This window comes from Notamacropus eugenii, chromosome 6 (genome assembly GCF_028372415.1).
Source record: "Notamacropus eugenii isolate mMacEug1 chromosome 6, mMacEug1.pri_v2, whole genome shotgun sequence".
Classification (NCBI taxonomy): Eukaryota; Metazoa; Chordata; class Mammalia; order Diprotodontia; family Macropodidae; genus Notamacropus; species Notamacropus eugenii.
This window is the reverse complement of record NC_092877.1, coordinates 259,065,758-259,080,705: the sequence shown is the minus strand read 5'-3', so window position 1 is coordinate 259,080,705 and position 14,948 is coordinate 259,065,758. Positions and strand designations below refer to the sequence as shown.

Here is a 14,948-nt window from a genome sequence, read left to right as displayed (position 1 = left end):
AATAGATAGATGGAAGGCACCAGCAGTGGACAAACTGGAAAAAGCCTCCTGAAGAAGATGGGATTTGAGTTGAGTCTTGAAGGAAGCCAAGGACGATCAGGGGAAGTGAAGAGTAAGAGCATTATAGATATTGGGAATGGTCAGCTAAAGGCACAGGATGGAGTGCCCTGTCAGGAATAGCAGGCAGCCAATGTTACTGGATCATAGAGTACGTGGTGGAGAGTAAATATGGGAAGTCTGGAAAGGTAGCAGGATTTTAAAAGCCAGACAGTTTATAATTGATCCAGGATGGGATAAGGATTCCCTGGGCCTATTGAGTAGAAGAGACATGATTAGATCTGTGCTTTAGGAAAATCACTTTGGCAGCTGAGTGGAGGATGGATTTGGGATAGAGAGACTTATGGAAGGGATTCCAATCTGAAGCTATTGCAATTGTCCAAGAGGGCAGTGATAAGGGTGACAAGTAAGGTGTTTTCTGTGCCAGTGGAGGGAGGAAACATATATGAGAGGTGTGAAAATAGAAACAAGATTTAACCAATGGATTGACTCTTTGGAGTGAATATATGTGAGGAACTGAGGGTGAAGGAAGAAATAATAAGAAATAATCTGAGTGATGTGAGATAAAGAAGAGAAAAATAGATGGAATGTTGTTTAGCAATACATCAGGTAGGCTGGTTTAGCTGGAATGCGGAATACATGAAGAGGAAAAATGTCTGACAAGTCTGGAAAGGTGGGTTAGAAGCAGTTGTGAAGGGCTTTAAATTTCAAATAGAAAAAAATTTGTATTTTGTCCTTGAGGCAAGAAGGAGTCACTGCAGATTTTGGAGGAGGGGAGTGACATTGTAAGCTAATATTGTTTAGGAATATCTTTTGACACATGTGTGAAAGATGAATTGGACTATCAATTACTCACTTGGCTCAAAGTATTGTATTTATGGAGTTAATCTAGGGCAGGCTAATTTCATCAGTTAATCAATCTTTAATGTACCTCTCTGTGTTCTTGTGGATAGTTGTTCATAGCTGTTCTGAACAAGGTCTTTTTTTTCTTTCCTCTGTCATTCTTCTCATGCACTGGGTAAATCCTGCACCTGCCCTCTGCCACCAAGGTATGGAAAAAAACATGTGACCAGCAGCCTCAATTAAAACTCATGTTTTCTTAACCTGGGAATGATGTTTGTTGAAGTCTTTTAGCTTAAGGAAAAATATTTTTATTGTGTCATACTGAATAATAATTCCCATGTGCTAGAGCCACATCCATAGTGTTAGGAATTTTAAAAATGCATGTCATTATTATTTTTTTCTGTGGCTATCATTACACAAGATGCAGGAAAACAGTTCACCTCTTAACCTTATAAAGTACCGCTCAAGAAATTGGAGAAGTTTGTGGTTAGAGAGGCAGATCTGAGTAGTAGAAAGACCTCTGGTTCTGAAATCAGAAAAACTGAGTTCAAGTCTCACCTCTGATTCTTACTACTTGTGTGACCTTGCGCAAGGTAAACTTTCTGAGCCTCTCTTTCCTCATCTTTAAAATGAGGGGGTTGTATGCAATGGTCTTCAAGGTCTCTTCTAGTAATAAATCTATAACCTTATGATAGTAAAGATACTGGGTTTGGCATCAGCAGAATTTGGTTCATTTCCCATCCTTGTCATTTCCCATATGACCTTGAGAAAAATTTTTTTCACTCCTAGTTTCAGTTTCCACATCTGTAAAGTAGGCTGTTAGACTAGATGATCTCTAAGGTATTTTTCAGTTATAAATCTCTTCTTAATAAGTAAAGGTATTGAAATTATATCTGTGTCATACCAGTACAGGCATACCTCATTTTATTGCACTTTGCTTTATTGTATTTTGCAGATATTGTGGTGGGGTTTCTTTTTTTGTTTGTTTGTTTGTTTAACAAATTGAAGGTTTGTGGCTACCCTGCATTGAGCAAATCCATCGGTGCCATTTTTCTAAAGCATGTGCTCATACTGTATCTGTGTCACAATTTGGTACTTCTCACAATATTTCAAACTTTTTCATTATTATTATATCTATTACGATGCTCTGTGATCAGTGATCTTTAATGTTACTATTGTAATTGTTTTGGGGCACCATGAAGGATGGCAAACTTAATTGATAAATGTTGTATGTGTTTTTACTGCTCCACTAACCCACAGTTCCCCCATCTCTTTCCCTCTCCTCAAATCTCCCTATTCCCTAAGACACAGTAATATTGAAATTAGGACAATTAATAACCCTACAATAGTTTCCAAGTGTCTAAGTGAAAGGAAAAGTCAACAGATGCACAAACTTAATTATTGTCTTATTTTAAGAAATTGCCGCAGCCACCTCCAATCTTCAGTAACCACTATGCTGACCAATCAGCAGTCATCAACATCAAGGCAAGACCCTCCACCAGAAAAAGATTACTATTCACTGAAGGCTAAGATGACGGTTAACATACTTTTTTAAAGTAATAAACCATATTTTAAATTAAAGTATGTGCATTGTTTTTTATTTTTTTGCACATTGGTTTTTATTGCACATTGAATAGACTCCAGTACAGTATAAACAACTTTTATGTGCACTGGGAAACCAAATCAATTCATGTGACTCATTGTGATCATCACTTTATTATGGTGGTCTGAAACTGAACTCCAAGATCTGCCTGTACGTGGATCTTCGTAGCCATTCATCTCTTGGTTTAATGTTTTCACTCTGTTGTCTGTCAAGACCCTCATTGTTTCCATAAATACCATACTTTGTAATTAAAGAGAAAACACATGTCAAATAGTTTCAACTAGGCTAAGATTGCTGTAGTGTCAATGCTTTCTCTTCTTCCTGGAATCTTATATGGTGTTTCCTGCTGTGATTGTTTCACATTTTCTCCTCTCTTTTCAAGCTTGCTATACTGCCGCCCCCTTGGGGTAGCTAGGTGGTGCAACTGGTAGAGCACCAGTACAGGAGTCAGAAGGACTTGAGTTCAAATCTCACCTCAGACAGTTGACACTCACTAGCTGTGTGACCTTGGGCAAGTCACTTAACCCCAATTGCCTCATTCTGGGTCATCTCCAGTCATCCTGATGAATATCTGGTCACTGTATTCAGATGGCTCTGGAGGAGAAGTGAGGCTGGTGACCTGCACAGCCCTCCCTCACTCAAAACAAAGTCAAGTGCAAGTCATGTCATCATTTCTCTGATGGCATGGTCTTCTTTGGCAATGAAGGATGAACACACTGCCACTCCCTTTCTTAGCAGATGATCTTGCTTCCTCCTTTAGCAAGACAACCAAAGCACAAATTCATTGTGAGCTCACTCCTCTCTATTATTCAAAGGATAAGAACATAGATTTAGGACTGAAAGGGAACTTAAAAGTCATGATGTACAACTTATTTTACAGAAAGTGAAACTGGGTCACATAGAAATGAAATGACTTCCCTGGGATCACACAATTAAAAAGTACTAAAGGTAGGATTTGAACTCAGGTCTTCCTAACTCTTAAGTTCCATACATCTTTAGTAATACTTTGTTCCTTTGTTATCATTTGAAGAAGATCTGGCTATTTCCCTTTTTAAGGTCAACCTATTTTTGTGTACCCTTGATCCTCTATCAAGTGTGCAACACATAGAAAGATAGTGGAATAGAAACACTAACCCATGATATGAATGGCAACATTGAGTCAAGACCTGATATAACAGAAATAACTGATACTTTTACTTATAGAATCATAGATTTAGAGCTTGAAGCTACCTTAGACATCATCAAATTCCAAATTTCATTTATGCTTGGGGAAACCAAGAACTAGAGATGAAGTAGCTTCCTAAAATCATATGATTGTACCAGGATAGAACTGGAACCCAAATTCTCTGACTCCTTAGTATTCTTTCCAATGATATGATTTCGTTAGGATAGGGAGTTCCCTAGCATGAAAACTCCTTTCACTGACACCTACTGATAATTTGACTATAACTTATAGTGTTAAAGATAGGCATTGAGCAATTAAGTGACTTGCCTTTGGTCACACAGCTAGTATATGCCAAAGGTAGGTTTGAGCTCTGATCTTTCTGACTACAAGGCTCACCCTTTATCTACCATGCCATGCTCTTTCTCCCTATCCATACTATGTCACTCTTAAATATCTATCTGTAGAGGTAGCTAGGTAGCACAGTGCATAGAGCGTTAGATCTGGAGTTAGGAAGAACCGAAGTCCAACATGACCTTAGATATTAGCTGTGTGACACTGGCAAGTGACTTGACCTGTGTCTACCCTAGTTTCCTCGTCTGTATAATACAGATCATAACAACATCTACCTTGCAGAGCTATTGTGAGGATCAAATGAGACATTTGGAAAGCATGTAAAGGCATCATCCCTGGCATATAGTAGATGTTTGAGAAATGTTTCCTTCCTTCTTTCAGTCCTTTCCTTTTTTTCTTCCTTGCCTTTCTTCTTTCCTTCTTTCTTTCTTTACATACTCCCTCTCTCTACTTTCCTTCCTCCCTCCTTTCTTTTTTCCTTCCTCTTGTTAGTATTATTCATTAATTGATTCATAAGTATTTATTAAGTGCCTAATACATACAAAATATTTGTGCTGGGCACTGCACGAGATATAAACTTAATAGGGCCCAGTTCCTAAATTCATGGAGCTATGGACTGGTTGGTGGGATAGAACTCAAACATAAATAAGTAATGTACAATAGAAGATATGTGTGTTAGAGAGTTGTAAGCAGAGTTCCATGTGAGGTCTGAAAGGGAAGGTCTTAACTAAGGATTATCATATATTATATTATCATATAATTATGAATTTCTAGAGATAGGGTTACAATTTGCTTCTTCTCCTCCTCCTCCTCCTCCTCCTCAAATAAACAAAACTTCAGAATAAAATAGGAATTTCCATATCAAAGTAGAGCAGATAATGAGGATTATAAATGAAATTATAAATCTCACTTTCATATCTATCCTGTTCATTTCTTAATTTCCTTGTTTGCTTCTGTGCCTTTATCCTCTTTTTTCTTTTCTTAACAATGCTATTGCTAGCTCACTATTCCCTCCCAATAAAAAAGAAGACAAAACCTTTATAACCTGCTGGGGATGGAAGCTCAATTCCATGTGGACAGTCTCGGGTGGGTAAAGGTGGGAACTTCTAAATCTTAGAGTTCTCACGAGGCCCCCCAGGAAAACGACTGGGAATCGAGGTGAACCGAGCTATCTCGTGTATTTCCGCCTCTTCCCGTGAGAAACGTGATGGGAGAGAGCTCTCCCCGCCCTCGAGATTGTCCCGGATCTGGGCACACTATTGTTATCTAACAGCACGGTATTCAGATGCAAACTATACGGCTGGAGAGCTTAAGTAGGATCAGGAAAGCCTGAAAGCGCTTTTGGGCGGAGGGGCCACGTGTGTGGACAGAAGGCTCCGCATTTCCTCTTTCTTCTTGCCCCTCCCCCTCTCTCCCCACTTATACTTCTACTTCCAATCTCTTATTGTAAGATCTTTGCCTCCTTGGGAGATCTTTCTCTCTCCCTCCTAAGGAAGAATTCCCCCTGCACTTGTAACTAGACCCTGAAATAAAGCTCAACCCTTGTTCGACTCTGGAAGGTCTCTTCTCTCATACGAGCATCCGGTTTGGCCAGCCGAAGACCTCCGATAGAGGTAAGGTAAGACTCGGGTAGCCCTCAGGCCTCTAGGCCTGGCAATAACCAACATGTATAGGAAAAAAACCCTTACATTAGACACATTTATTCTGTATTCTCATTTAGTACCTCTTTGTTAGGTATGTAGCACACTTTATCAATGAGTAATTTTTTCCTATCTTTCAAAGTTATTTTTCTTTACAATATTGTTAATGTATAAATCTCTTGAATCTTCTCCCTCTACTCTGAATTATTTATATGTCTTCCCAAGTTTTCCTGCAATGATTTTCATAATTTCATATGTCACAATAATATTGTTTTACATTCACTTACCATAATTTATTCAGTCATTAGTGGGCATCCCTAGTGTTTCTAGCTCTTTGCTTCAATAAGATGAGTTGTTGTAAATATCTGTGTACCTGTGGGTCTATTCTCTCCTTCTTTGACCTCTTTTGGGTAAAAGCCTCATAGCAGTATCACCAAGTCAAAAGGTACACAGAAAATAATAAGTTCTATGGTGGTCCCAAATCGCTTTCCAGTAAGACTGACCAATTCATAGTATATACCAGCAGTGCACTGATGTGCCTGTCTTCCACAGTCTCTCCAACAATTGTTACTTTCTCTTTTTGCTACATAATGGGCATCAGTTGAAACTACATGGTGGTTGAATCTTCATTTGTCTAATTATTTGTGAAATGAAACAATTTTTCATGTGGCTATTTATAGCTTAAATTTCTTCTTTTGAGAACTGGCTGTTTATATCCTTTAACCATTTAATCTTGGGGGGAATGACTCTAGTTAGATTCTCAATAAAGCTACACCATCTAACATCTTGTGATGTGCCTAATTTAAACTCTGGTTTCAGTTTGCTCTACAATATATGTAAATCTATCTTAATATTGACCTCAATATAAATCATGTATGTATATATATGTATGTGTGTATCTACATCAACATGAATGTCAATGTGCACATATATGTGCATGTGTGAATGTATAAATGATTTATAGAATATATATATATACATGAATACATACAATACATTCATACATATATGTGTACCATGTAGGCTTATGGCCAGAGTTGATACTTAGTGCTAAAGCGCTCACAGCATCTTGTGCACACTGGCCAAGGGATCTTGAAATCCATTAGGGTATGGGACTGCCCACAAGAGTGCATATGGGGTGACTTTCTCCAGCTCACAATTATCTCTGGGTCCTAGTCAGAATCCAGATGATTGAGAACTAACAGAGGAACCAAATGCTCCTGAACAAAATGACTACCAGCTCTTTAGGATTTTGAATTGAGAAGCTCAGATTCAACTATTTTTAAATAATACTTTATTTTTTCCCCCAATTTCATTTTAAGACAATTTTAGGTTCAACTATTGAAAATACCGCTTTAGATGGTCATGGATTAATGAAGGAAAGGCTGCCAGTGCAGCTCATATCAAGAAAATGATTGCTTGAAGACCCAGCAAAGAGGGGAGCTTTGCCTATTATTGTTAGTGGTAGGACCCATGATAGTATGACCATCTGTATAACTGAAGCCAATGCAACCTTCCTGATGGAATAGACTCTTCTGGAAAGCAAGAAGGTCTTATTGGATAGACACCAAATCACAAAGCCATTTTGTTTATTTTATAGGCCTACCCTACATAAGTTCTGTTGTAGCTTTGAATTCATGGTTCCAGCTTAATCCACAAAAATGCTACTTTGTCCTCTTTGCTATCACTATATATGTGTTTCCCCCACTTTTCACCCAATAATGTTCCAGGCTTGAGGAGACACTTAAACATTCAAAACAAAACAAGCAAACAAATCAACTGCTCACACCTCTGCTTTATGTTGACCCAGCCTTTGTCCTGTGGCTGTGGGTCTTCCCTTAGCTCAGCTGTTTGGTAGAATTGGGAATCCCATTCCAAAGGAAATTTCTTTCTGTCCATTTCATTCTGGTTTTCCTCTCTGCTTGCAAGCCAAACTGACATAATGAATAGGGACTGTCTTTATTAAGCTTTGAAGATCTTGCCTGCTTTCTGTCTGACTTTTCTTTCATTGGTCATTTTTGAATTTTAGAAGTCCTTTGTGTGGTTTCAGCAATCATTTTCCCAAACAGTTGAATACACTGGCACAGCATTCTGACACAGACATAGAAAACTCCCTGCTGAATTCATTATCAACTGCCGAGCTGGCTAGTTTCTGCTTTGCTTCCTCTTCAGGGGCAAGTTGCTAGATTAACAAAATTTCACATTCATATGTAAGAAGTTGGTAGTTTCAAGCTAAATCACCTTAGACATATCCTATAAACATTAGAACACACAAGTTCTAGAAGCATTTTGTAAGCAAGACGAGCTAAAGAATATAATGCAAGGACTCAAATAACTTCATAAATATCATTGAGACTTGGAAAGATGAAGCCCATGCCTGGAATATGGTGCTGGAAGGGTATTCTTTATTCCAAATGAACAGGGTAAGTAAAGGGAGGAGGAAGACAAACTCGTATGAGGAAACCCAGGAACCAGAGAGTGAAGCATGATGGAGAGCCTTTGGTTAATGACCAATGGAGATAGACCTAGAAATGATATTATAATTAGAGTATATTATAGACCACCAGGTCAGAAACAGGAAATACATGGTGGAGCACAGGAAACAGATCACAGGCCTGAGACAGAGACATGATAGTATAGTGATGAGGGACACAAATTATCTAGATCTTGCCCTCTAGAAAAGAACAAGGCAGTTAACAATTTAGTGACATGTTTAATGTTAATTTCAAACTTTCCAGATGAAGAGATATGTAGGGTGAGTGTGAGGAGCTGAGGTTGACACTGAGGTTGTGAGCTTTGGGGTCTGGGAGGATAGTGTTGCCTTTAATAGTAATAGGGAAGTTTGAGAGGATGAGGTTTTAAAGAGGCAAAAGAGTTCTGTTTTCAACTTGCTGAATTTGTAATGACTGTAGTACTTTGTTTTTGCTATGTCCAAGAAGCAGTTGTAGATTTCTTTCTTTTTTTAAAAATGTATTTTTTAATTAATTTATTTGTTTTCAGTTTTCTACAATCACTTCCATAAGTCTTAGATTTTCTCCCTCTTCCCTGAGATGGCATGCAATCTTATATGGGTTCTCAATTATAGATTTCTGACTGTAATTCAGCAGAGACATTAGAGTTGGATATAAAGATCTGGAAATCTTCATAGAGGTGTTAATTGAAACTCTTGGGGAGCTAATGATATCATTAGATAAGAGAATATAGAGAAGAGGGCTCAGGAGGCTAAGGACATAACCTTGGAGGAAGAATCAGTATAGGAGACTAAGGAATGGTCAGACAAGTTAAGAGTAGAACCTGGAGAGAGTAGTGCCATGAAAATCTAACTAGGAGAGAGCATGTAGGAGTAGGTGATCAGAAAGTCAGTGGTTCCATGGAGATCAAGAAGAATCGAGATTGAAAAATGTCTATTATAGTTAACAATTAAGAGATCATTGGCAACTTTGGAGAGAACAGGTTAAGTTGAATGATGACTTTGTAAGTCAAGCTAAAGAAGGTTTAGAAGAGTGAGAGGAAAGGAATGGTGATACCTATTGTAAATGACTTTCTCAAGGAGTTTAGCTATTTATGATGGAGAAGATAGTTATAGGACAGTAGCTAGTGGGTATGATCAGATCAAAGGAAACTTTTTAAAGGTTAGGGGAGATATAGGCATGTTTGTAGGTTGCAGGGAAATTTGTCAGTTAGAAAGCATTTATTAAGTGCCTACTATGTTTCAGGCATTGCAATAAGCTCTGCAGATACCAAGAAAGGCAAGATAGTCTCTGCTTTGGGGACGTTTGGGATCTAATGGGGAGACATCATGTCCGCAACTGTATACAAACCAGCTAAATACTGAACAAAATGAGTGACTTGAGGAACAAATAATTGAAATAGTTAACTATTTCAAAGAAAATAATAAACATAATACTTTTAGATTTAAATAAAGCAATTTTCAGGGAAATTTATGTATTTGAAAACCTATCAACAGTAGAACTCAAAAGAACAAAAAAGAACTCAAAATAAAGTTTTTTTTTAAAAAACAGTCAACAAATCAAAAAGTCAGAAAAAAATCTTTTTTATTTTTACTAAGGTGTTTTTTAACTAAGAGGTTTTATTTTTTTTTCAAGACAGGACTTTTTTTGGGGGGGGGGTTCTACACATACATTCTTCTTAAGCCCATTTTCACATTAGTCATGTTGCATAGAAGAATTAAAACAAATGGGAGAAACCATGAGGAAAAACAAAACGTAACACAGGAGAAAATAGTCTGCTCCATTCTGCATTCCAGTTTCATAGATCTTTCTCTGGATGTGGATGGCATTTTGCCTCCAGAGTCCTTTGGAAATATTTTTGGTCCTTGCATTCTCCAGATGGCTCAGGAGGAGAATGTGCAGCTGGTGGACCTTGCACAGCCCTCCCTCACTCAAAACAAAGTCAAGGGCAAGTCATGTCATCGTTTCTCTGATGTCATGGTCTTCTTCGGAAATGAAGGACGAACACAACCTGTGAGTAGACTGAGCTGCCTGAGTGGGGACCCAGCTAGATAAGTAACCCAGGTCATCCTCTCCCTTCTGTCCCCCTCTCCCCTTCCTTTGGGCTTTACTGGATAGATGTCCCTCCTTTTCTTCCCTCCCTCCATCCTTTTCTTCCTTCCTTCCTTCCTTCCTTCCTTCCTTCCTTCCTTCCTTCCTTCCTTCCTTCCTTCCTTCCTTCCTTCCTTCCTTCCTTCCTTCCTTCCTTCCTTCCTTCCTTCCTTCCTTCCTTCTTTCCTTGTCATTCTCAAAACCTCAAATCCATTTCACTCTGAAGGCCATAGGTTGGATAAAAATAGGTTCCTGGCCAAGCTCTACTTAATGACTGGTTCAGAGTAATTATCAATAGTAACAGTTTTTCTTTCCCTCCCAGAGGGATTTAGTTATTTTTTTCTTTTGCTCATTATAAGGATCATTCCTTGACTACTTCTCATAGAGGCCTATTGAGATGTCTCTGGAGGAGGGGAGGCTGGTGTCCTGCACAGCCCTCCCTCACTCAAAACAAAGTCAAGTGCAAGTCATGTCATCATTTCTCTGATGTCACGGTCTTCTTTGGCAACGAAGGACAAACACAATCATGTCTCCTCTCCTGCTCTGCTATTCCACCCTGTTGTTGCTGCCTCAGACTACCCCAGGGCTTTTGCGCTGTGTTGTATCTTGTATGCTCCTCCACCCTCGCAGAACAGATCCTTCCCATCAACCTTCCAGTCTGTCCTGGTCTGTGAATCTGCCACAGTCTGTCTTCTATTGGATTGTGTACCTCCAAAATTTGGTTGAATTCTCTTTCTGGAGATATCTGAAGGAGTTTGTCTAAGAACTTAGGAGGAGAGGTCCCAGAAGAAGGAACGACTGAAGAAGTTCTTCTTGATCCTTGCCTGACACAAGACACTATGGTCAAGTGAGTTGCAATGGTTGGAACTGGTGTGAGTGGCCTCACCTCCATCAAATGCTGCTTGGAAGAGGGGCTGGAGCCCACCTGCTTTAAAAGGAGTGCTGGCATTGGAGGGCTATGGCAATTCACAGAATATGTTGAAGAGGGCAGGGCAAGCGTTTATAAATCTCTTGTTACTAACAGCAGCAAAGACATGTCCTGTTACTCAGACTTTCCTTTCCCAGAGGACTTTCCAAACTTTGTGCCACACTCCCAATTTCTGGAGTGTCTCAAGATATATGCAAACAAGTTCAGCCTTCTGAAATGTATCCAATTCAAGACCATTGTCCGCAATGTGAAAAAATATCCAGATTTCTCTACCTCTGGCCAGTGAGAGGTAGCCACTGAACATGAAGGGAAGCAAGAGTCAGCCATATTTGATGCTGTCATGGTCTGTACTGGTTTTGTCACTGACTCATTTCTGCCACAAGATACTTTGCCAAGTATCAACACCTTTAAAGGGAAGTACTTTCACAGCAGGGAGTATAAACATCCAGATCTGTTCAAGGAAAAGAGAGTTCTTGTGATTGGCATGGGGAATTCTGGCACAGATATTGCTGTGGAGGCCAGCCACATAGCTAAAAAGGTGTTGCTCAGCACCATTGGAGGTGCATGACTGATAAATCAATTTCTTGACCATGGGTATCCTTGGGATATGGTGTTCACTTCTCAGTTTCAAAGTGCATTAAGAAATTCCCTCCCAGCTTCAGTTGTAAACTAGCTATTTGGCAAAATGGCAAATAGCTGGTTTGATTATGCAAACTATGGTTTGATTCCAGGAAACAGGACTTCTGTAAGAAGACATATACTGAATGGTGAGCTTCCAGGACACATAATTACTGGGAAGGTGTTGATCAAACCTAGAGTGGAGAAAGTAAAGGAAAGCTCTGTGGTGTTTAAGAATACTCCAGAAGAAGAGCCTATTGATATAATTGTCTTGGCCACAGGATATACTTTGCTTTCCCTTTCCTTGATGAGTCTATGGTGAAAGTTGAAAATAATCAGTCCTCTCTGTATAAGTACATATTCCCTGCACATTTAGAAAAACTAACTCTGGCTGTCATTGGCCTCATCAAGCCTTCAGGATCCTTGGTTTGCACAGCAGAAGTACAAGACCGCTGGGTCACATGGGTCCTAAAGGGCTTGAATAAACTACCACCACCAGAGGCCATGAGAGAAGACATTAACACAAAGAAAGCAAATAAACCTACTGGGTTTGGTTTACACTTCAATCAGGTTTTGCAAACAGATTGTATCACATACATAGATGAGCTCTTGTCCTTCATCATTGCAAAACCCAACTTGTTATCTCTGCTCCTGGAGGACCCGCTATTGGCTTTTAAGGTTTACTTTGGCCCTCTAACTTCCTACCAGTACCATCTGACTGGCCCAGGGAAGTGGGATGGAGTCAAGAATGCCATTCTGACCCAGTGGGACCAGACAATCAACCCAACAAAAACTCGAGTTATATAAGAGCCTCCAGATACTTTTTCCTACCTACTCAAGGTCTCCATCTTTTTGATTCTACTTATGGCTATATTTATTATTCTCTAATAGCTGAAGCCTTTGGTATCTTAGAAAAAAATGCACAGGTTAGTAGAGTAACCTCCTAGATCCTCCATCAGAGCAGAGTCTTCACTCCTGTGGGTCTTTCCCAGGATAACTAACTTGAGGCCTTATTCTTCCCACCTGGAATCCAAATGCACTCTAGAAATTCTACAGAAGCCCTATTGACCAATAGTGTCCAGTGTGTACTTTTCCCCTCCTTGTCCCTCTCCAGCTGTATTCTGACCTCCATATTCTACCAACCTATGGGATGGAAAGTTTTCTGCAAACCTTAAAACACTATATAAATGTGAGCTAGGATTATGATAAATGTTTTCATGTTTATTATTTGCATCTAATGGCAGTGGAATAAAATGGTTTTTCAGAGGATATTTCAGCGGAGATAGGAATCTGAGTATCTATGCTTCCTTCTCTTTTGTGAAAACTTGTTAATTCAATTTGTGTACAACAGGCAGCCAAAGCTTTATAAATACAAGGTCTGTGTAGAGGTTGTATGCTATGCTTTTCACCAAAGAACAATAAAAGATGCAGTGAGCACTAAAAAAAAAAAAAAAAAGAGGTCTAGTCACTCAATGGCTGTTACCTCCCTCTAAGTGAGTACCTGAAAAGGCCTACCCTAAAAGGGTCAAGATCTCCCATTGCACTCTGGATCATCTCCAGTTATCCTGATGAATATCTGGTCACTGGACCCAGATGGCTCAGGAGGAGAAAGTGAAGCCGGTGACCTTCCCAGCCCTCCATCACTCAAAACAAAGTCAAGTGCAAGTCATGTCATCATTTCTCTGATGTCATGGTCTTTGAAAACGAAAGACAAACACAATTTCAAACTTTAAATGATGATGTAATTAACAATGGAAAATTCAGTTCTAGATCTGCTTCTCACCAAGGCAGATTTAGGTATCATAGTAAAAATGGTGAAAAACTTGTGGGAAAGTGGCCTCTCCTTAGAAATTATGATACTGAAGGAACGAAAAGTTGGAAATATTCTGACATACCCTAGTTTTTGAAATAGCAGATTGTACAAGGTTTAGAGACAGGAGAAGTAGGATCCTATGACCTAAATTTCACAGGGAAAGTTAATGGGAATGAGATAGATTTCCCAGAAACTTAGCAACTATGATTTTAAAGACACAGAGAATAGATAGGAAGGAAAAACAGAGAAGGTCAGATGAATATAAAATCTGTATTGTCCTTGTAAGAACCATGTTGGGATTTCTAAATGTCAACATTCCTTTGACACATCCCTGCTTCTTCCTACTATGAACAGTGTCCTCAAATCTGGAGATTAAAAGACCTGCTCTCCGTATCAATCCTCTCACACCAGTTAACCCTCTTAGTAGTAGGACTCTGCCCTGGGGCTGAGTGGTTCTAATTAGTGGGTACATGAAAACACTCCTCAAAATACCATCAGGGCCAAGACCATGCTTCATATTCCATTCAGCTATCCACCAGTACACTAGGGTCTATCTTGCATGGATACCTTGGCTAATTCTTGGTTACTAACAGCCCTATATGTATTGTATCTCCCTATTAGAATGTACATTCCTTAAATATAGGAACTATGTTTTAGTATTTATATCCCCAGCACATAGTGCAGTACTTGGGAGGCAGTAAATAAATGTTTTTCTATTCATTCATGTTCATTTATCCCTTTGGTTTCATTCATAATTATTTTTACTGCCTATAGAAAAATGCACACACACACATACCCAGATATGTATATATATACATACACACACATATATGTATATATATGTGTATGTGTGTATATCTATCTATCTATCTATCTATCTATCTATCTATCTATCTATCTATCATCTATCTATCTATCTATATCCCTTATTAGAATATAAGCTCCCAGTAGACAGGAACTGTTTCATCTGTGCAGTTTTATCTCCAGTGTTCAACATAGTGCATGAAACATAGAAAGTGCTTAATATGTATTTGTTGGCCAATTGAATGAGCTGAGGCTGGTAGGGAAAGCTAGATGGAAAAGGGGGTTTTGAAGAGTATTGGTTTGGGGCATTTAAGACCCTTTACAATCTGGCTCCAATCTATCTTTCCAGAGAAAACTCTGGAACATATAACTCCACCTCATGTACTTTGTGCTTCATCCTTGTTGACATATTTAACGTTTCCCATACACTGTACTCCTATCAGCATTTGTACAGGCCACCTTCCATCCCTAGAAAGCTCTACCTATTCACTCCCATCTCTTGGAATTTCCAGCTTCCACCAAGATGCATATGTTACCTCTTTTTTCAAAAAGGCCTTTCTTTAT

At 39.1% G+C, this 14,948-nt stretch overlaps 1 pseudogene; it reads left to right on the top strand.

Annotated features, from left to right (window-relative positions):
- Positions 1-11,035: 11,035 nt before the first annotated feature.
- LOC140512327 (flavin-containing monooxygenase 1 pseudogene) lies at positions 11,036-12,655 on the top strand (annotated as a pseudogene).
- The last annotated feature ends 2,293 nt before the right edge of the window (positions 12,656-14,948 follow it).